Source organism: Dermacentor albipictus, unplaced genomic scaffold (genome assembly GCF_038994185.2).
Source record: "Dermacentor albipictus isolate Rhodes 1998 colony unplaced genomic scaffold, USDA_Dalb.pri_finalv2 scaffold_11, whole genome shotgun sequence".
NCBI lineage: Eukaryota > Metazoa > Arthropoda > Arachnida > Ixodida > Ixodidae > Dermacentor > Dermacentor albipictus.
Genome location: NW_027225565.1, coordinates 10,854,752 through 10,877,853, shown reverse-complemented (window position 1 = coordinate 10,877,853; position 23,102 = coordinate 10,854,752). Strand labels below are relative to the sequence as shown.

Here is a 23,102-nt window from a genome sequence, read left to right as displayed (position 1 = left end):
ACTGACTTTATGCGCAGCCGTTACCTGCAGTGCCTGCGCCCTCACTTCGTTTCTCATTGAAGTAACTTCCTGCTGTCGTTTAAATGTACCCCAGAAATTGTCGACACAACCTCGGAGGTACATACACGTGTGCAGTGGGTGATGTTTCCGTGCGCTTGTGTCCGTCGCACAACAACGTATATACGATGATGTTTAATTTTACCCGTGAGGTACAGGTTACGCTTATGTGTTCCCTATCTTGCTTTCGTGGCGATGCGCTTATCATGCGCGGATCGCGCTCATGTGGTCTGTGACTTTTCAAAATTTCTTGAAAAAAAAAAATCGTTTCTGCAGCGTGCATTTGTCGCATTTCAGTGGTATGTGCCAGAAATGTGCGGCGGCGTTCGATCTGTTTCCGCCCCAAGTGCTGCAGTCACTGCATGCCAGCAAATAGATATGACGCCATTGCTAAGGCGCAGTTTTGCTTAGTGTTTCTTGGTATACATCTTTGTGATTTACCTGCGTATGCGATATAAACCACAATGCGCGCTTCCGTTATATTTATTTGGTTTTCCTAATTTCGATTAGTGTGATGTTTGCCTTGGTCAATGAGTGTCTTTTTAACGATGCTCTTGATAGTAAAAAACCTCTGAAATGCCGATTGCTGGGTCTTCCAGTGCCTTCCAGTGTGAAACCAGCGCGTTTTTCTTTCTTCTTTTTTTTTTAAGCACTGGATCGCACTGGGTACGCTGGCACTCGCTGGAACTCACTCGAGACCAGTGGGAACGCTGGATAAGAGCTGGGTCACACTGGAAGAGACGCTCGCATTGGAAACGGCGCTGGTTGTGTTTGTGCCGCGCTGGCTCCAGCACGCAAGGACGAGCGCTGCTGAATATTAAATGCTTTATACAATTTCATGGCTTGATACTAGTCTCTTGTCCTAAATAACGCTATATCTTAGGGTCATAGAACTATATCGTGTCGCAGCATGGAATAAAGGTGCGTGAGCTGCCTTATGTTTATTCCTGCACATGTGACACTGAAAATCACTTTCGTTTTTTGCATTTTGCCTTTTGACAGGGCGGACAGCTAAATTCTTTAACGAAACCACGCAAACGCAGAGGACGCCGCTTTTTTAGTAGTTCGCACGTAACGTATGACTGGGAGTTATCGCCATTGTCGCAGTGTTGTGGAGTGGACATGAAATCCAGAAGTCGTTCAGACGCGCTCGAACGGACCCCGAGTTCGAAGCCTACCGCTGCTTGATATTATCGCACCGATAACAAGGCTGAGGCGATTCGTGCGCTTCCACTTTCCCTATTGTACTAAAAAGAGTTCTGAGGCTCAAATACACACATTTTAGCTTTCGCCAGCTACCCGCGCCGAGATCAGTCCCCATCGAAGCATAGGCATAGCGTATCCGCCGAGTCCGTCTGCACGCTATCGGCGCGTCTAACCTCAAGAATCAAGAAGTCTAAAAAGGATAAATTACTTTATATTTCATATTTCGCATCGGTGCTTTTAAATAAACAATTTTTTCATGTCTACAGTGCCAGCACAAGAAGTGAGGAGCGCCGATGTGACGCATCATAACCGCAGGTATATGTGCTATCGCCGAAGGCTCCCAGCACTAGCCCGCGTTTCTCTGACGAATATATATGGCTAGACAGACGTGTAGACTGAAAGGCATCACTGAACTAAGAAAACATTGCATACCCCTCGCGTGAAGAACAAGAAACGGCTATCGAAATCGGCAGTAACAGCCCATTCATGCATCGTCCCGGGTCGGTGGTTCATTTAGGACTTTTTTCGAAGCTAAAATACCAATCGCAGTCGATGTTATGGCACTTCCGAGCATACTATTGAATACGGAGAGCAAATTTTTCTTTGTGGTACAGGCGTGAGTTGTAGTTGCTGGCCGATAGCGCATCTACCACGTCTGTGCAAGACTTCTCTCTGTGAAACTAAAACTGCTTCTCGATTTTGATAAGCTAAATTATCCGCCCATGTCCCTATGCTGGCGTGGCGTAGCGGTAATGAGCCGGGCTGGAGATCTGCAGGTACGACGATCGAATCCTGGTCAGAGCACTTCTGTTTTTACATGTTCATTTTTTCGATTTATATTGTACTAAAATGCTATCTGTTGCTTTCTGTATTCAAAAAAAATACATACGGTGTCCAGGCACCACGTATTTAACGCGCTAGAGCTGTTTTTCGCACCAGTAACCAGCGCCTCCCAGTACGCCGCGCTTGCCCAGCGCCCCATGCATCCAGCGCGCGGCACTGGACCCATAATCCGGCGATGCACTGGATACTGGGTACTGTTTATAGAGTGAAAATATAGAGCCGTTCTTAGACAGGCCGCACTTTAGCTTGTTTAATTTTATATAAACGTTCCTTCACAGAACTCAGTACGTATGCCATATGATGGCACACTTTTAGAACGGGAATGGAGAGCCAGTCCAGAGACAGGCCGCATTAGAAGTTCTGAAAACGTTCTATAAATTTTTCTATAGAATTTGGTACATAAGATGTCAACACGACCTCTATAGAACTTTTATGGAGGATGTAGAGCCATTCTATAGACAGGCCGCATTAGAAGTTCTGAAAAGGTTCTATTAACATTTTTCTGTAGGATTTGGAACATAAGATGTTAATACGACCTCTATAGAACGTTTCCGAAAACGTTCTATAAAATCTTTTCTATAGAATTTGGTACATAAAATGTCAATACGACCTCTATAGAACATTTATGGAGGGTGAATGGAGAGTCAGTCTATAGACAAGTCGCATTAGAAGTGTTAAAAACTTTCTATAGACATTATTTTATAGAATATTGTACATATGATGACAATAAACCCTCTATAGACTGCTTATAGAGCGTGAATGGAGAGTCAGTCTATAGACAAGCCGCATTAGAAGTGTTAAAAACTTTCTATAGACATGATTTTATAGAATTTAGTACATATGATATCAATACAATCTCTATAGAACATTTATAGAGAACGAATGGAGAGCCATTCTATAGACAGGTCGCGTTAGAAGTTTTAACGACATTCTATAAAACTTACTTTATAGAATTCAGTACATAGGACGTCAATACACCCTCTATAGAACATCTATTGTGTGTGAAATGACTTGTTTCTATAGAAAGGTTTCTATAGACTTCTTATAAAGATTCTATGCAGACGACTCTATAGATCGCGAGTTCCTATAGAGTCCCTTTTGACTCCATAGGAATTCATTAGGAGTTCTAAAGGAACTCTAAATCCATTTTCATAAGGGATAAACCGGAGCGTAAGTGACAGCAAGGAGAGCTATCGTTGAGGGGAAGGCGGGATGATTCCAACACACTTAGGCGTTATTCGAAAGTACAGCGACTCGATCATCGGCATTCAACCATAGGTGTAAATGATTTAGGTGTGACAATGCGAGATTTTAAAGAATCAGATCCTCCTTGAGCTGAGTCAGTTGATGAATACGATGGCTACAATTCTGACACGTGGAAATCAAGGGCACCCCGTCGATCATCAACAGCTTTCTGCAACTTGTCTAAGTAGTGACTCATTTCTTTCCGTAGATCAAGCAAGGCCGCAGATATATGTTGGGGCTATCGGTGGCCAAAGCTTTGCCTGTATTACCACTTGAAGCTGAGGATACTTAGAGGCAAACGTACTTTTCGAACGTGTTAAGCTTGCTCTCGGACTGGTCAGATAGGTAGGGATTAGATGACTGTCCAGGCTTCGGTGGGCCGGTATTCATCTCATCATCTCGGCTAGGCAGAAGCTGTCGCGTGCAATACAGACAACTCGAAAGGCGGGAAATTATACTGCGTGGGCAAGGCCGCAGCAGTAGAGAGCCAACATCAGACTCGAAGTAATAACAATAATTGCAATAACATACCTGCGTAAACAACAGCATACGATCAGGCACGTTATCGATCGAGCCATTGCCTTACCACTGAAGATGGGTGCCACGGAAGGCCTTTTGAGAATTCACTCAATGACGTCACGGGCGCGGGAACGCCCATGAATGGACCATCCCATGTCACGTGGTAAAGGCGAGAAGCGGCCAGTACGTCGACAGGTATGCTGCTGCACTAGCCGAGGCTGTGACGCGCATGGGTGACAGGGCCGTCCATGACTGAAAGATCGTGAGCCGCTGAAGGCGAATGTGATTCTGGGATTATTGTGCTCACGTAGCGCACGTGGAATTGTTGAAACCGGGAAGAACAGCCGGGGCGTCAAGTACGAGACCAGGTAAGCAGCAGTTTTGGCAAAGCAATTTCCTAAAGAACAGTATGCATTAGGCATGTTGTCGGTCCAACCGCTAGTACGTGTTACAGCTGCCACTAGTTCTTACGGGGACGGTGTTTCACCGATCATAAAGAGCGTCTGCTTGGAGCTGGAAGCAGATTGACCATCGGAGAGGGTCCGGCTGGGAAGACGAGGTGATGTAAAAAGAAATGCCAGAAGTTTAACACAAACTTACGGGTGAGCAGTGCGCTCCAAGGCAAAAAGTAAAGGAACGTTTGGCATGTGTGCTCCTGGACGCAAGTGCAGAGAAGATGTGTTCGTGACCTCTCGCTGGCCTTTTTACAACTTACACTATCCGGTCAACCTCATTATATCTTGTTTCCTGGTATTGGGCCTTTTCAGCGCAATCGTCAAACCACAAAGTGATATTCGGAGAGAAACCACTCCTTGGCGTAGAGGGGGTCAGCATAGGTCACCTCTCGTCAACGCACTGGTAAACCACACAGAGGAATTCGGAGACAAACCACTCCCTGGCGTCGAGTGGGTAGACGTAGGACAAAGGAGAATATGCATAGTCCCGTCGCAAACACCCGACGGTCAAGTCTTTTCATTTTGACGAGCACGACCATGAGGCATGCCGTGTTTCAGACGCTTCGCATTATATATATATATATATATATATATATATATATATATATATATATATATATATATATATATATATATATATATATATATATATATATATATATATATATATATACAGTCATATCATAAGAAGCCAACAAACACTGCCACCAAGGACAACATAGGGGGAATTACTCGTGCTTAATAAATGAAATAAAGAAACGGTAAAGAAATGGAAATTAAAGTGGATGAAAAAACAACTTTCCGCAGGTGGATATATATATCCATATATATATATATATATATATATATATATATATATATATATATATATATATATATATATATATACATGTACACATATATAGTGCCGCCTAGGCACAGTGCACGCGGGTTTTGCCATTTCGGTCAAAGTCAAAAGCGGCCGCCGCGTTTGCAAATCCTCCTCTTTCACGTCCCTTCGCTGCCCACTGCCGATCGCCGCAGGAAAGCGTTGGAATTGTTTCGGGTCTTCCGGCGTTTATTCTGTGTACTTGTGCTTATGTTAAGTGTGCATATGTTGGACGTTTTTTTGGGCCTGGATTAAATATTATTAGCTTCTCCGGGACAACATGTCGTTCCGGAAAGACATGCCGCACACTCCGTGCACACCCCGACTACTGACTAATGCGCACCGAGTTTTATAGGTGGCGTTATTCTGTGGTACTTGTTTAACCAATATCGCAATCGTAGCGAGTTCATTGGTCACTATTGTTGCTAAATTGTAAAGGTAATTCATCTATTATTGTGTAATCTAAAAGTTCCTTTCTTATTTTACTGTCGCGTAATGTACCGCACTTTGTGCGAAATTTGATCACCGACAATCAGCAGGCGTTCGCGCATCTGTGGAGGGCTGCGTGACAAAGCAGTTTACTGCGACAAGAAGCGTTTGGTTTATGCACAGCGCATGGTGCCTAAAGTACAACTCGTCTCTGTGGTGCAATGCGTTAATACAGTTGTACAGCAATGCGAAAAACTGACCGAAAGAGCGACAATCGCAATGGCACTGCCATGATTCAAAAGCGTCATAGCGGTCTGCACAGTTATTCTCTTAAATACTAATGGTTACGTAATTGTATGCTACAAATGCGCAAAACCCAGTGTATAATTAACGCTCTAGTGCAGTGGCTGCAACGTCGCCAATAAAGGCCAGGCATGAAAATGTAAATAAATCTTTGTCTTGTCCTTCTAAGAACACGGCGGCATGGTTGGAATCGACATATGACATGTCTGACATGTCGACATATGACATGTAGGACAATTCCCTCTGTATGTTTTTCACGATGGAGCAGCGGTTATTTGAAATTTGGTCTTGACGAGTGTGCACCTTTGCAGGTGCCGTAACTGGATCGCGCCACCGAATCGCACGAGGCTCTGGATCGGGCATTTCCTCTCCATCGCACATCTACACCAGCGCTAGTACCTGTTACTCCTAATGATAACCTAACTTCTGTCGTACTAGATGCTACAAGAACATCGTTAAATTCCATGAGACTTTCTTCTTACACTTCTCTCTACGTTAATGTGGCGTAACTTTATTATTCTTACTTTAAGCTTACGTTGCGAATGTGTCGGAACAACTCGAAATCGTCAAATTCATGTATATTGGCGGCACCCGTGACACTGCCGAATCCTTGCATGGCTGCTATGGAGACTTTTTTCCTCTGCCGCGCTGAACGCGAACAACACCAAGGCAACACAGGACGAAAACGCTACGGGATAAGCGCAGTCTCACATCATGGAATGTTTTCGTTAAGAGTTCGATAAGCTATCACCCTACGATCAGTGGTACTGCTCTATACATTTCGCTTTTTTTTTCAAGACGTGATGTAAAGGTGACGCGATCATAATGGCGCAGATGGCAAACTGAACCTTACAATTTGCTTTCTAACTCGACGAAATGTTTACGTGTTGCATACGAAAGTGAATGAAAGCAGTCAACCTAACGTCCTTCGTAAAAGAAAGCGGCTTTCTTCCTGAGTGAAAATAAAGCAGGCATCTCATAGCACGAGGTCATTCTTTCGTAAACGCCTCTCACCGACATGTGATACATTAGGGAAGATGCCTGCCTCTGAAAGAAAGAAAAAAAAAACGTATACTTGTCGTAGGTTGGCATCAACCCGCGTGTTTTCATCCTTGTGACAACCTAAGCAGCCATCCAGTATCGAAGAGCGCGCGTTCTACGCCCCGTTACCGCTATCTCTTGAAACGCAAGGGACTCAGGCCACCTCAGCTGACCAATAAGCTGCCAAATATAACCGATAGCGATGCGTGCCCCGCAGACTACCGTTTGCCCGATGGAAACACCGGCATTGATATGTCTTGTTCAATTCGTTGTTTAGTGGCACTATCTGATTTGCGTGGTGAAAATTGACGGTGCTGCCTTGCGTATATTTTTCTTCATAAAAAGTAAAAAAAAAGAAGCCGGCGTGGGCATACCAATTCATTTTGAGAAAAGTAATAATTTTGACTGCAATTTGAAAAATAAGTGAAAAGCTGCAAGAGATGCGTATTGTTTAACGAATACCATTTAAAATATACACATCGTTTAAAGAAGCAGTCACTTCAACCACAAATGTCCACACACAATACGAAAGCGTGAAAACGCTATGAGGAAGAAAGCCGCATTCATTAAGAAAAGATTTAGGTCGGCCGAAACGAAGGAAAAAACGTGGCGATGCAGGTGTCACATCGCCACAGACTACCATAATTTGCACGGTTTTGCACACTAATAATAATGGCGCAAAATGTTTGCGATTTCAGCCCAGTGCAACGTCACGTGCCGTAAATAATCAAGACATGGAGAATTTTCCATTTCGCTTCCATCGAAACGCAGCCTCCGTGGCCGGGATTTGATGCTGCGACCTCGTGCTTAGGGCTAAGGCGCTGAGGCACCACACCGGGTAAAAAAAAATGAATTTACAAAAATGCCACCCATTTACCGTGAAATTGAAAATACATTGCAGGGGTTCCTGCTCAACGATTAACTTTCTATTCGAAACGCTAACATGGCAATATACTTGCGAAGCGAGTTTCCTTCGGCTATATTTACAAGGTTACGCCCATTTCGTGATATTGACCAATGCCCGAAAGCGATTTCTGCAATGTTTAAGGTTCTCAGCAGGAATTTAGAAAATAATATGTCTGCTCGACCGCCAATTAGGGCGTCCACATGTTGGATAATGGTGGCTATGCTACCACTATGCCCGTTCAGAAACTAAACCATTCATATGTCCTGGTGCGATTGGTGAATATTGCGCTTCCGTCATATCAAGAATCATTCTAACCAATCACACAAGGCAAAGCCAATGGTTTGCTGTTGAAGCTGTTATAAAACCATGCGCCAGAATATAAGGCTCGAAATGAAATCTCGCCGTACTCAACCCCGAGATAATAAATTCTGAGTGGCCTAGCTGAAGGCACAGGGAGGCTTTCTGTTGATTGAATATCTACATAGGCAATCGCATCAAATTTTACGAAAAGTATTGCTCGGTGATTATACATACATTACACTAGAGAACATATTGTTCAGCTATAAAGTAGTAATAGGGCTGCGAGTGTATATGCATTAGCGTACATTGAACTAGTGGAGGAAACCAATAATATAGACGCATTAGTTGAAAACATTTTAGAATATCAATAGCATAGAAATCGAGTTCCTAAGCCATACACATACACATCAGTAGATTTTGTGTTAGAACCGTACTGCACAGCTCCTAACTGCAATACGTGCGATTACAAAATGCCCGCGTACAATTCTCGCTTGTATCCTGCTCCGAAGAGTCCGGAAATAACAAATATTGGGGTTAAAACAGACTGTAAATAAATGTGGCACAATTTTTATAAGGTCTGTATTAACATCGCTAACCATTCCAAGCATTGGAATGCTGCAAAATTGAGGGCTGCTCGCTAGAAGATTGGCACGCCGAAAGAGAAAGAAGCCCGGCACTTCACGCGCCGTTCCACGGGACTCGCGAACACGGCTCGACCGGCCAGGGCAGCCTCGGTTGGATCGCGGCAGGCGGCTGTCCTCGCACTGTGGCCGCGGCTGCTCTGGAAGCCAGGCCTGCCAACCGATTCCCTGCCAGCCTCAAGGCGGAGGCCAACGGCAGGGAGACATCGGCAGTGCGCGCCGACGGAGGACCGAGGCAGAGGGCGCGCGCCGGGCTGTTGCCGCCATGACGGAGGAGGATGATTCGACCAACAAGAAAGCGGCCCCACCCAAGACAACCCGGGCGAAGCGGAAGCCGGCTGCTGCCGATGATGGGGGCAGTCCATCGGAAGAGGCGCCCGTCGTGAAGCGGCCGCGCGGGAAGGCGAACAAGGATTCGCCTACACCAACGACGAGGTCCAGGTCAGCGAAGCCGGCAGCGCAGAAAGCCATCACCACCAGGGCTTCCGCTAAGACAAGAAAGGCCTCCGATGAACCGTCACCAGAAGCTGATGTGACCGTCCCGTCCACCAGCAAGGGACGCTCACAAAAGGCCCCCAGAGTGAGCCGCAAGACCCGAGCACGGAGCTTGTCCCGGAGCCATGCCTCCTCGGCCGCTGCCAAGGGTACGAAGCGTCGCCACCACTCACGTAGTCACCATTCCGGCAGCAGCAGCCAGCATGACAGGAGGGGAAGGAGCCGTGGCCGATCCCGACACTCGTCCCGCAGCGGTCGAGGTGGCCGCAAGCACACGTCAACCACCGGCTCGGAGAGCACCCGTGGCAGGAAAAGGGGACGCAGCAAGAGCCGACGCCACCGCTCCTCGTCTGCCGCGAGCGGGACCACCAAGAGTGGCGGACGTAATCGGCACCGCTACGCCCGTAGCAGGTCCTCGTCGAAATCACGGCGGGCCAAGCGGACGAGTGCTTCCAAGCCGAAGAAAAGTGCCAAGGGCAAGTGACATCACAGTGATCGCGGAAGCGCGCTGGTCAAATCCAGTGAAAATCGGCACTTGGAATTTGCATTGGCTTCCTGTGGAAGATCGAATCATTGCAAGGCGCCGTGAGTTCATTCACAAAATCTTGTCTTTCGTCATTGGAAATTGTTTCAGAATAAATTTCGCGATGAAGGTGCTGAAGTTTTGTTCAATTATTTCTGCCAGATGTTGTTTCCCATACTGCATGTTCTTCTCTTGTTGGTTAAAGTTAATAGGGGATTCCACATAAATATGGCGCTCGGCAGGTCAAATGGGGCAAGCGTTAAAGCAGCTCCTGGTCGGAGCTGCGTCGGCCGACTGGTCGAGGCTTGGCAACGCTGCATGTGCGGACAGTGCAAATAAATAATCGGTCACGATTGAGGGTTAAATGAGAGTAAAATGCGTTAGCAGTAGGTCGCACCTCTTTGAGGTCCCGCATCCAGGATTAAACTGCGTTTGCTATTTTGCAAAATATATTTCAGGAGCTCACTTGGCATACACGCCCTCCTCGTATACATATGTACGACCGAGAAGAAAGGAAGCTTAGGGCCCCGATTTTTATTACTACTATCGTAAGAAGCCAACAAAGACAGCAAAAACAGCGTCGGGGAAATTACTTGTACTTATTAACTGAATAAATGAGTTTTAAATTAATGAAAACCAAGGTGGATTAAAAAACAACTGGTCGCAGGTGAGATACGAAACATAGGCGTCGCATCCGACCTGCTTCCCGTTGTTTCGACATGAACTTTAAATGTTAATAATTTATAATTTCTTTTATCAAATAATTACTACAACAAATTTCTTCTAAACTCCTTGTCGTCCTAGATAGTTTATTGTGATGCGACTATATATATATATATATACACACAGACCACAGACACTGCTTCAAGGAAGCAGTGTCTGTGGTTCCCGCAAGGTACATGCACATTAAAAATATTTTTTAAAGAGAGGGAGAAAAAACATTTATTCGGGCCATCGGGCAGGGATCTTTTTTTAAAGAAAATGAAACTTCCACGACGCGCTCCTGCGAAGTCGCGTCTTTGAGGACCAAATCCTGGCCGTCCAGCGCGCCCGCGATCGGGCCGGCAGACTAGATCTGTCAGTCCCGTCGTGGGATTAGCCGGGTGCGCGTTTTATCGCACTTTGCTGGACCAAATAAAAGTTTATTTACTCACTCACGACGCTTCATTGATCACAGTACTAAGAGATAACAGTCGCATGGATAAAAAAAAATCAATGCTGTTTCTGATACCGATTGTCCCAAATAACTTGAACCAATGTTTTAAAAATCAATGGCACTCCGGACGCGAGTCTAACCGAATGCATAATATTCGCACCTCTCTAGAGTTAATCAGGGTATTTGTATAGCGTCCCTACCTGTACCTGTATAGCGTTCCTATGACCACAGGGACACTCACGCTACTCACAACTAGGCTACGAAATTCTTCTACATGTCTGGAAGGGTCTTTCCACTCCCTCACCGCAAGATGAATAGGGCGCAAGCCTTTTCTCTTAGACTCTTACAGTCTGGCACATGTCTGGCCGTTGTGCGCGAAGGTTACCCCTACCTATATCACGACGACGGCTGCCCGTCCTGCGGGCAGGCTTCCACTCTAGCACACATGCTCTGGGAGCGCGGGTCGAGATACCCCAAGTAAAGCAACGAGGACTGAGACTCCCTATTACGCAGCCCCGCTCTAGACAAGAAAATCCCGGCTGTCCGGAGTTCACGCGACCGGGTTGGTGGGCTTGACCTGCCGGTTCAAACGTGGGACTAGGTGGGTGCGCGAAAACTTCGCGTCTTCGCTGGGTCTCCAAGAAAGTTCTTTCATTCACTGACAGCAAAGAACATGGCGCTTGGAGAAGCAGCACGGGCGTGAGGGCGGCGAAGAAGAAGATGCCCAATCCAAAATTTTTGGCTAGCCCCTCATTGTGGCTATGAGCCATAATGTGAGGCTACCATCATCATCATCATAAGCATCATCATCGTCGCAGGCAAAGGCAGACCTGCATGATCTAGCTCCAACCGGGGCTTGTTCGGGGCCTGAAGTACGAGGCTACTTCCGCTTCTAGCGCCATATGCCGCCTGTTCCAGTATATGGCCACGGACCTTCGGATTCCCTTGGGCTGTATTGCGGTCGACCGTGAACGCGACGGCCGAGCCACAGAGTCCAAGATGCGTGTCCAGAGAGACGGTCATGATGTTTCTGCATGTTTACTGCGATAGAAATGCGAAAAGGAGGCGTTGTGTTCACGCTTACGTCATTCGCGTAGATATGACATTTTACAGATTGGAAACGCGCGCAAGAAATTTAAGAATGTGTCACTGAGAAAGTAGTCCATCTTCTCGTGCGATTCAAGCGCGAAAATTGTGTTGCACGGCGGTGTAGACACCCACCATAACATCCCCTTTGTTTTCCTACGTTCTTGGGCGGGTCTCTATACCTCGTATACAACGCGATGACTATGGTCGCTCCTGCCACTGTTGGGTCGCAAGAGAGAGGGCACTAGGGCGTTGCCAACTGCAGGCCACCCGATTTATTCACAAATGATTGCTTGTTGCGAAATGTGAGTCATTCTAAACTGGATCTCCTCCGGGGTGCATCGGATCTCGGGGGCAAACATATGAGCGCTTCTTGGCCAACGTTATTGACATAAACTATACAAACTTTAATTGGAGTTGACATCTTACACTGCCCATCATCCTTTGCTGTCTTTTGTGGGCGCCAAGTCACATCATGCGCCATAGACGGGGTTATGGTCTGCACATCTTCAAGCTGAAATTCAACAGAATATTAAATCCCCTTAAAAAGCATTATATCAGATAGCCGAGATATAAAGCAGCTTCGGTGCAAAATTTCACGTTTCGTATAGCAGTGGAACCGTCATGAAAAACTTGCAATACTAGCCACTTTGATACGAAGCAAGAAAAAAGGCAGCCACTACCACGTGCCGCATGAGACACATGAGCTAATATTCTCGGCTTCCATCATGGTCTCTTTGGTTACGTGGCATCTGCTACTCTCATCGGGGCTCTGTTGACTGCTCTTAAATCGTTACTTATCGCGAACGTGCAATGTCCAGCGGTGATCGATCATAACCAATGGCGAAGTATTTCCGTTAATATTAGATACCCTGCAATTGATCTACTACATTGATTCCGGTACTGCATAATTCAGGATTCTATTCAGAGAACTAGGACAGTAGAGTCTTCATCGGATGATACTATGTAATAAATCGATTTGCGGCGCCAATCCTTCCATGAGCTTGTGTTTATTGTCTGTCTACTTGGTTTGCATAGCAGCCATTACGAATGTATCAAAAGTAAATTAAAGACGCTGGCCTGCCTCGCTCCTTTGTAAACTTCATGAATTGTATTATCTACATTCCTTTTACCCACCTTCCCAAATTGGTCTAGACCCATCATTTAAATATATTATTATCTCTCTGAATAGAAAAGGAACGTTTGCTCAGCCATGACAACAAGTGAAACTAGAAAGATGGCCCGTTGCGGGTATGGGAAGATATACATCCAAGTCTCACATGCCGATGTCCCTCAGGTCTCGCCGGCCTCCCCGCTCTCTCAGCCAGCATTGGATGCGAGCGGAGAGTCTCCGAGACGCAGGTGAATATCGAGGATAGACGGTGTTAATGACCAGTGGTTTCATAGCTATAGCATTATGGCAATGCATTTTGTTCGCGCAAAAGCGTTCGGCACCATATATGCGCTGCAAAGCTGGAGAAACCAGTGTAAATATGGCGGTGGCAGGACTAACGTGTAAAGATTGGAGTCCGAATTTTGACTGAAATCTCGGTTGAGTCCAGAGACGGAGGGCATAATCAAACTGTAGCAGTTCAGGTACGCTGTAAACCCACACAGAACGACAGCATTCACCTTAAGATTACTATTTTTCAATTGTCATTGATATTGCAGGTACCGCCATTATAGTGTACAGTGCCGCGACGACGTCGTCCCTGCCACCTCTACCATGACGAGCGAAGAGGAAGAGGGCATCTGGTTACTTCCAGGTACCGAGCGCCTGATCTCCACTGGTAGGAATGTTTCCGGAGTATAGGGTGAGTGCTTTGTACCGGAACATAAACACGCCGATGCTCTAACCCTCCACGGGGGCTTAGCGGCTATGGTGTTGCTCTGCTAAGCACGACATCGCGGGATGTTATCCCGAGTGCGGCTGCGTATTTCGATGTGGGACGAAATGAAAACGCCCGTGTCCTGTGTATTGCGGGCACGTTAAAGATACCCCGGTGCTCAAAAATAATCCAGTCTCCCACTACGGTGTGCCTCGAAATCAAACCGTGGTTTCGACACGTAAAACCCCAGAATTAAATTCACGCCGGTACCCTAAAGAATACCACATGAAGACAATTTTCGAGCGACAGCGGGAAGTGACAGCGACTACTTTGTCGTCGTGGAGAGCGATCTAACGCCGTCGCCAGAAAATTTCGCTTGTCGCCTTCTAGTCCGCGTGACGACTTCCGCCGATTACCGCGTCATTGTGCAACAAAACTGGAAATCAATCCTGCCGTGCCTATCAGAATTCACTCTTGCAACTTTCTGTACGCCGTCACATCAAAGAATACTAAATTAAGGCTTTGTTTCTTCTCATCTCACGCTGACGACAAAGAATTTTGGAATTTGTTGTATGTATATTTGAGATCATCTTCTTTCTTTTTGCGCTGTTTGACCTGAGACGCTACATACAGCGACGAAAATGTTTTGCTTTCCACCTACTAGATGGCGTGAAACATTTCACTCTGGGCATATGCAGTTTCCTGCAGTTCTTATCGGAGGCATCTCCGGCGCACCAATTGTTCAGTGACCATGAAAATCATGGGTGGTACATGGATTTTTCTGGTTTTCATGCTTGTGGATTCAGACCTTCTCGTGGTTTTGTTTGGTCTAGTTTATCTGCCTTCAATGTATAAATTTCAAAACAATCTGTACTTTCCTAAGTGCACAAGGCTCTACGAACACGCAAAATTACTACTAATTGCAGCGGTCCAGCTGTCCAGGCGTCCAAATCGAAACGCGCCAAGCATCTCAACCCGCTCTCTTGCCTGCGAGAAATTTATGAGGGCGTTCTATGGCAGTTTGTCAATACATGAGTCCGTAGTATAATGGTTTCAATACCTGGCTTCTGTGCTAGTGGTCCTAGGTTGGACTCCTGGCATCGTAAACTTTAATAATGTCTATTTAAATACTTACTATACATTTTCTTGTTGGAAATGACGAGCTTACAAAGTGACGAAGCCGTTTGAAGGCAGATGGACAAAGTTTTGGTAAATCCATCTGCTACGCAGAATTCGCTAAAGTATAATACTATTACAAGAGCAAACTGTAGGGCTAGTGTCCAAGAAAGATGCAAGCAGGGCTGCTCAGCTGACAAGGGAATGATTGGCAGTGAATCACTTTACCTAAACTTCTTCCTTGTGGCTTTAAATGTGTTTGTAACCTTGCAAAGTGATCACTTTAAGAATGTACTGCGTTATGAAAAAAAAAACATAACTACCACTGTCCGAGGGCAGGATTCGAACACAGAAGCCCGTTATTGAAACTATTACACCAAGGACGCATGGGACAAACACAACAACTGTAATTAGAAGCAATTCTGCTTGTTTGCAGAATTTTATTACCTTTTCCATTTAAATAAATAAAATTACTTTGAAATTTCGGCCAACATAGGCCCAGATGAAACGTGATAAACGAAACCGCAAAAAAAGTCTTAAGCCCCAAGCAGGCAGATCAGAAAGATCCACGTACAACCCATGCACCATAGCCACGACGGCTAAGGCATCGCAGTGGCAGAGTTCCCTCTAGCAATTGTATACATAAACTTTGTGTTTATTCCCAGGCTATAGGTCACATTGAACTTAATGGCAGAACTACCCCACTTGCAGCTCCCACAGAAGCCGAACACCTTAGTCTTATATAGCCCACATGAAAGTGCGTCTTTGCCGTGTACGTCTTTGTCATGAATACAAATTTCAGGTGGTCGACAAAATTTGCTTCATATAGCCTTCGTCGCCTAAATAAGTTGCAAATGCCAGTTAGTCGAACTCTCTTCTCTGAATTGAAGGCACCTGCTACTCTTTCATATAATCTGCTCAAAGCAAAAATGCATGCTTTCATCTGACACTTCTTAAGCTGCCTCATTCCTACATTATGAGCAGAAACTTTTCCAACATGCGGAATTTGCGCTGTTGAAAGGGAAGCCAACAGGGTTGTGTTACGAATCTCAACTCAGTACCGCAAGTTGCCTTGTGTGCTCAAGCCCTTTGTAGTGAACACATGGGCACCTGGCAGGAAATCTATGTTAAATAAGTGTTTATAATCAATGACTACAGAACAGGGGCGGGCAGAACATACTTTCCCCTTTTGCAGTGTGTTGACACTTATACTTGATGATAGCTCAAGTTCTGCAGACAGCCGCTTCCCTACCCAGGTAGCACACAAAGTCTTGAAAACGTCGTATTAAGAGATTCAACGTCTGAAACGGATTTTTGACCAAAATCGACGCATAAAAGACGTTCCAAACAAGATAGCTTAAAAACGAGGGGTGAATACGTTTTGATAACGTTGGAAGCCAGGCAGCTTAAAAACGAGGGGTGAATACGTTTTGAAAACGACTCAAGGCGCACCGCCACGCTACGGCGCGTCAGCCTCTTTAGCGGCTTCTACAATATTCAACAACCCATCAACGCGATCCAACCTTGCGCAAGGAGGCGATACCGTCGTCAAATCATGTGACCAAGGTGGCCACGTGATTCGTGATGCCGGGCAGCCGGGCGAGCCGGGCATAGTCGCGTCGTCATGGCGTCGTAGCGTCACCGCACTCGCATTGCGCTGTGGTGTGTTTGCGGCTGTTCTGAATGTGCTGCCGCTGCCCTTTGCTATGTAAGTGTTGCAGTGTTTTACTGTCAAGAAAACGATATTCTGTGATCAGTTTGGGTTGTGCGATATGTTTGTGTGGTTTTAATTTGGAAATCAGTAGTGTTTTCCATTGTTATGTGACCAAGGCGGCCACGTTATTCGTGAAGCCGGGCATAGTTGCGTTATCGCACTCGCATGGCACTATGGTCTGTTTGCGGCTGTTCTGAATGTGCTGCCGCTGCCCTTTGTCATGTAAGTGTTGCAGGGTTTTTGTAGTTTGTGCAGGGTTTGTGTAGTTTAATTTGGAAATTACTAGTGTTTTCAATTGGAGGGCGCGGAGTGGAGGGCACTAATCAGCTCTTCAAGTTCATTGTCATGTTATGTGAGGCGCCTTTTCACTGACGCTGTAATTAAGGCGTTAAGGGCAGTATAAAGACGAAAGTTAGAGGGACGAAATCGTGCCTGTGTGTCCCTAGCGTCGGTATCGGCCGCTATGCGTGATCCTAACAAGAAAGCATTTTGCAGAATCCGAAGAAAGGCGGCACAATTTCTGACTGTGCGCACCTTGCCGATCTCCGCAATAGAGCCGTCATCGTGGTATTTTAGTCTTCCGTTTAGCAAGAGTGTTGCAGACAAGGGAACTGGTTCAAACAGGCTTTTCTTTTAATCATTCAGTACTATAGTGCGGTATCCCAAAAGGTGAGGTCAAGTGCTCGCCCTATTTTCTTCCCTCGCGCTACAGCGCACTGACAGAATTTTGCGTGCACCATACCGTGCTTTTATCGTTTGCGCTTCAGGTTCTCGGTTGTGTTTTCGCCCCCTTTACCCACGTGATGGGTATTTCATGGTATTACTGGGTACCACATGTGTCCATATATTGTGTCCCAATTTATGAAACGACCAAATTCGATTTTATTTGACGCCTCAAATGGTAGTAATGTATTGAGTCTCTTGTAGCTTTGTGCTTGTTATCAATTTTACTATTTGGCGAATGGATACAGCATGTACGCTGCATAACTCGCTTGTGGATACTGCATATGTGAGTCGAGTATGCCCTTGGTATAAAATAACTTGTATGCTTTAGGTAGTACGATTGTTTGCAGTTTGGGACATGTGTAGGAATGTACGCTGTGCGCCCTTCGCGCTTTACGGCGGCCTGCCGAGTTCGTGCGGGTGCCATGTGTGCGCATGGAGTTCGCGAAGCGCTCTCGCAGTTTATATATATATATATATATATATATATATATATATATATATATATATATATATATATATATATATATATATATATATATATATATATATATATATATATATATATATATATATATATATACACACACATGTGTTCTGTTCGCGCGCTTCGCACAACAGGGCATGTCGCAGTTCTTTGCCCTTGTGCAACACATTTTCCTAGCGTACGTCTGTGCATTATTTGATACCGGTTTCACACGGGGCTCTTTTAGCCGCTAACCATTCCGTTACAAACCAAATTTCTCGGTCGTGATTGGCTCCTCTGCGCAAGCTACGAGAGTGAGCCAGTCGCATCGACAATTTCGATCCGGATCGGGCGTGATCGCGATCGAGAGTGGTCGTGTGACACCGGTTTTACACATGGCTCCCACATAGGGAACACTTTAGGTTCAATGCTACTGAGTGAAGAGCAAGTGCATATATATGCCAGTGGTGGCATGTGGGCAAGTCTTTCTGGTGAAGACAATACTTGTGCATTCAAAACATTTCAATTACCAGCGTAGTGCATCAATGTGTCTACTTCGACAAAATGGAGCACCAGTGCAGATATCTGAGCATACCTGTCCCGGGCAGCAAGTGTGTCTACATTGAAACCACTACCAGCATGTGCAGCAGTTCTATTTCCAGCAGTGGGACTGCACAATAATCAGTAGGGTGCTCTCAAGCTGTTTATCTATGAAGCTCTGCCTGGACTGTGTGCCAAATATTTTAGGACGTGAAAGTGGGGGTGAATTGGTAAACATCAGTGGAACTGTGCCTGGACTTTGTGGCAAATGTTTTTGGATGTGAAAGTGTGAGTGAACTGGCAAAGAATTTGCTCTGGGCTACATGTGTTAAACGTTTTTCTCATTCAGAGTGCTTATTTTACTTTAGGAGACTGGAGAGGTGCGCAAAGTGTGACATGTCAGTGTGCTAATTAATGTATTTGCTGCTTTGCAAATTATTCGTTGCAACTTTGTTTTTGCCAGAGAGGTACAACTTTGCCTCTTGTAAAGGGCTTTTTAGATAAAACACTTACTATTCATTATGGCCATTGCTTCCTTTGTTACACAAATGCAGCTTCCAGTGCATTCCAGTTTATTTCCATGTTTATGTAAGTTTCTAATATGAGGCTTGCATATTCATTTCTCACGTTCTGGAGTGGCAAGATGCAGCATTACTGTCTCATCGTTCGCTGTACTACAGTAGTGTTCACTTGTTACACTGAATCCCCCGTTTAAGTATTCTGTACTAATTTCACTTTATTGCTTTTTTGTTGTATGGTTACTTTTTCTCGCCATTACGTTCTTTGATATATCCTAAAGGCAATATTTCCAATTTTGCATTGTTGCCATTTTTTTATTTCTGTCACAGGATTGTTTTATGATGGTATGCGGTGGTATTTCTTTTTGTGCTCTTTTCAAGCTTCTAGCTGGTTGGTAACATTGCTTGGAGGCAGTTACCATCCGATTCATACTCTTGCATTTTTCAGTCTACTTCTTCCATTCGCTCCAATGTCACTTCTGCATTACTCTAGTCCATCTAATAGCACGTGCACTTTACTATGATAAATTAGACACTTTAGTACAATCCAGGTTTTTCTGTTCATTTTTGTATGTGTACTTGGAATTTTGTTTATGTGCTAGTGAATGTTGACTTTCGAGTTCATTACGAATCCTTTCTGCGACTTTTGTCATTGTTGATGTACTCTTACTTCTATTTGCATTTCTCACACAGTTTGTTCGAACCTTGCATAAGCATTACATTTTAATAAAGTGTTTTTGCTTTGTCACAATGTTCTCATTTCATGCACTCTTGGCATGAAGGGCTTGGTCTGGCCACCTGCCAAGACGTGGCCATTTGTTCTTTGCAGGATGTCATTCCCATTGTGGTTGTAAGCATGGTAGCTTACTAAAGGCGGTATTAAGGATTTATTATTCCTAACAGGCTCATTTTCGTGTGACTTGGTAGAGGATGCGCCGGCCATGCGGGGAACAGTGCTTGGCACTGCGCCATGGCTCTTACGATCAACACCGACGCTTCTACTTATCTGGGGCGCGATTGGAGATCGTTGTTCGAAACGCCCGATCAGTTTCACCTCACGCGATTGGCCTAGGCCATGCCAACGGGTGCGGCTGACGACGTCTGCGCGGCATAGGCCAGTCGCGTGAGGCGAAACTAAACGCGTGTTTTGAACAACGATGTCTGATCGCGCCGGTCACCCGCAAAAATTAGCTTCAGGTGATCGTAAACCTTTCAAGACCGCTTCTAGACCAACTTTTTGATAACATCCTAAAAACGTTTAGAAATTGGTTACGCATAGTTTTGGCAAAGGGATTACTTGTGTCTTTCCTAATCCTATTTCTAGACCAGCTTTTCGAATACGTCTTGCAGACCTGTTCTAGATCGTCTCAAGAAAGTAATTAAGCCGGACATTAGCAGAGATGTACGACGTTTTCCCGCCGAAGTTCTCTCATTCGTGTCTTCTTTAACCCGTTTTTATCGTCTTGGATAAACGCTACGAAAACGTTACGTATCTCTTTTGTGCTACCTGGGTATTAGTGAAATAAGTAGCAAACTGAGGTTAATGATACGTTCTGAAGCTTTCCTTATTCAGATCTGCTTCGTAACTCGTCGGGAAGCGCTGTCCCTTGGCTGGAGCTGTCAGGCACGCAATTTCTTTTTCTTCAGGAGCACACAGTTCATTATTTGAGGGTTTAGCACGTATGCACCCAAGATCGTTTTCCTTCTAAATGTATAATCTATTCTTACAGAGTCTTATTTGCGATAGCCATTTGGGTAGCCTTACAGGAATGATTCAGAAGCTTCGGAGCAATCTTAAGCACATATGCGAATAGTATGGCTCCAATACGTACTTACAGATAAATAACTAATAATTTGTAAGATGCAATCACTAGATAAGCATCCGTGAATAAATGTGCAAGGGGAATTTAAGTAGGATCAGCCGCTGAATATTTTCGATAATGCGTGGTGCGATAAAAATTATGTTCGTCGTTACGGCTGTTCCGTGTTTGAGGATTACCTCATGGTTACCTCATGATAAGCTTCACCGGAAGAAGCTTGCTAATAAAATGCCCAGTGGCAATATTTTTGGGTGTACTTGTAGTTACTGACACCTCTGTTAAACGACAGTTTGTACTGTTCCTAAGAGAATTGGGACCCAGAAATAAAATGACGTCGGCTGCCTGATTCCTTCGTAAACTCCAAATTATACTCCTGTTTTGTTTACTATAATATGTAAGAATGTAATTCTGCACTGTATCGAAACCTCTCCTTAGATATGAGAAAATCTTTGCCGCAACATTTTGTTTTCAATATGTGCAATTATTTTATTAAGGCATTAGCATTAGGCGTGTAAGATTGAAAACAAGCGCACGTGAGAAGTGTGGAAAGACGCTTACGTGGTAAAGAGGTGATGGGACAGCTTAGAAGAGCATGTATGTATGTATGTATGTATGTATGTATGTATGTATGTATGTATGTATGTATGTATGTATGTATGTATGTATGTATGTATGTATGTATGTATGTATGTATGTATGTATGTATGTATGTATGTATGTATGTATGTATGTATGTATGTATGTATGTATGTATGTATGTATGTATTAGTGCAATTGACGGTGATGCGCAACCATAGTGGCACTTCGCTCCTCGCAGAGGCAGGAGACGTGTGGAGTGAACTCCGGGAAAACGCTTTGCAATAGAGAGTTTTAGCCCAGCGGGTTTACGGCCAGCGGAGCGGAGCGGGCGAGCGGAGACGCGACTGCGCATGCGCACCACGCTGAGGCGGCCAGCGGTTTTACGGAGCAGCGTTTACGCCCGCTGGAAAGCACTCCCCAGCGGAGGGTATACGCAGCGCGCGAGCGTGCGTAAGGGCGCGCGGGCGTGTATGGGAAATGCAAGACGGCAGCCGCGAACATGAACGCCGGCAGTTCTGCATCGAGACGGCGACTGCCGCGCTGACCCGTACATTAGTACTCAGTACATTATTAACAAATAATGCACTGAGAACATGTAATATATCTTTATTCAACATTTCTTGCATAATAAAAGCAAGCGTAATTCAATTTCAATTCTCAGTAACTCCTATTCGAACCACTAGGTGGGGCAGCAGAGCGCCCCGCTCTTTTCCCCGCTCGAGCGGGTGATCCGCTGGGCTAAAATTCTTTTTTCGCGAGCCGCTCCGCTGGCGCAACGGTGGAGACCGCTCCGCTACGCTGGCCGTAAACCCGCTGTGCTAAAACTCTCTAATATCTTGAACGTGGTTTAAATCTTGAAATGGGGCCTCAAAGACGCGCGAGTTAATGCAAATACTTTTCTCTCGCATTTACCGCTTAGTCTCCAATGAAGTGTTTTTGAACATCAAATAATGCTTATTAAGCTGACTTATTCTTTAGAAAGCCATACCAACCCATGTTGATTACTTGATAGTTGTAATTTAAAAGTTATTGATGCAATTATTTTATTTTGATAATCGCTTTCTTTTTTCTTGTAACTGACCAACGCCTGTAGAGATCACTTGTTCTGACATTTTACGAATAAATTTTGCAGGCCTTTTTTGAAGTTGTCGAAGTTGGAAAAAAACCTGCACTACGCACTATACATGCTATCCGAGTGTATTCTGTACAATGCCCTAACTACAGCAATTAGGGAACCAGAAAACTTAATGAATATGCTCACTCTTTTTTCTTCGTTCCCGTGAATTCGCTTGAAATTTCACGCTGCAGACTTTCTGTGAAATAAATTGATTCGCAAACTTGCTTACTTTCTCCGCTCAAGCTTGCACATCAGTAACCAAGATGAGGCTCAGTATCAGCTCTCAACAACCAGGTTTAGGTAAATACCGCAACGCAAAATTTTACACCGAGTTAACCTGGTAGTCTTTCAAAGTCGTGCACCTTATTGCCTGGGTTCCTCATAATAAGCTATAGGAGTGATAGCGTGTTTGTATTTTTTCTGACAGCGCTTTACTTTAATTCGTCATAAACTTTACTTGGAGTTCGATGAAAGGAAGAAGAAAGAAAGACAGACGTGCACGCTGATCAATACCGTGCTCCAGCGGCTTGCTAGTGACTGTGGTGGCCGAGGCGAACAATATAGCGGTGCTCTGTAGCCACGCACCCTTCCTTCTTGAAATGTTCA

At 45.0% G+C, this 23,102-nt stretch overlaps 1 protein-coding gene across 2 annotated transcripts in view; it reads left to right on the top strand.

Moving 5' to 3' along the window:
• The window catches only part of LOC139051388 (uncharacterized), a 357,169-nt gene that overhangs the window by 155,286 nt on the left and 178,781 nt on the right, over positions 1–23,102 (top strand). For both annotated transcript variants that reach the window (XR_011509368.1, XR_011509367.1), the window contains one exon: positions 13,746–13,888. The gene's annotated coding sequence lies outside the window, so the exon portion shown is untranslated. The remainder of the gene's footprint in view (positions 1–13,745; positions 13,889–23,102) is intronic.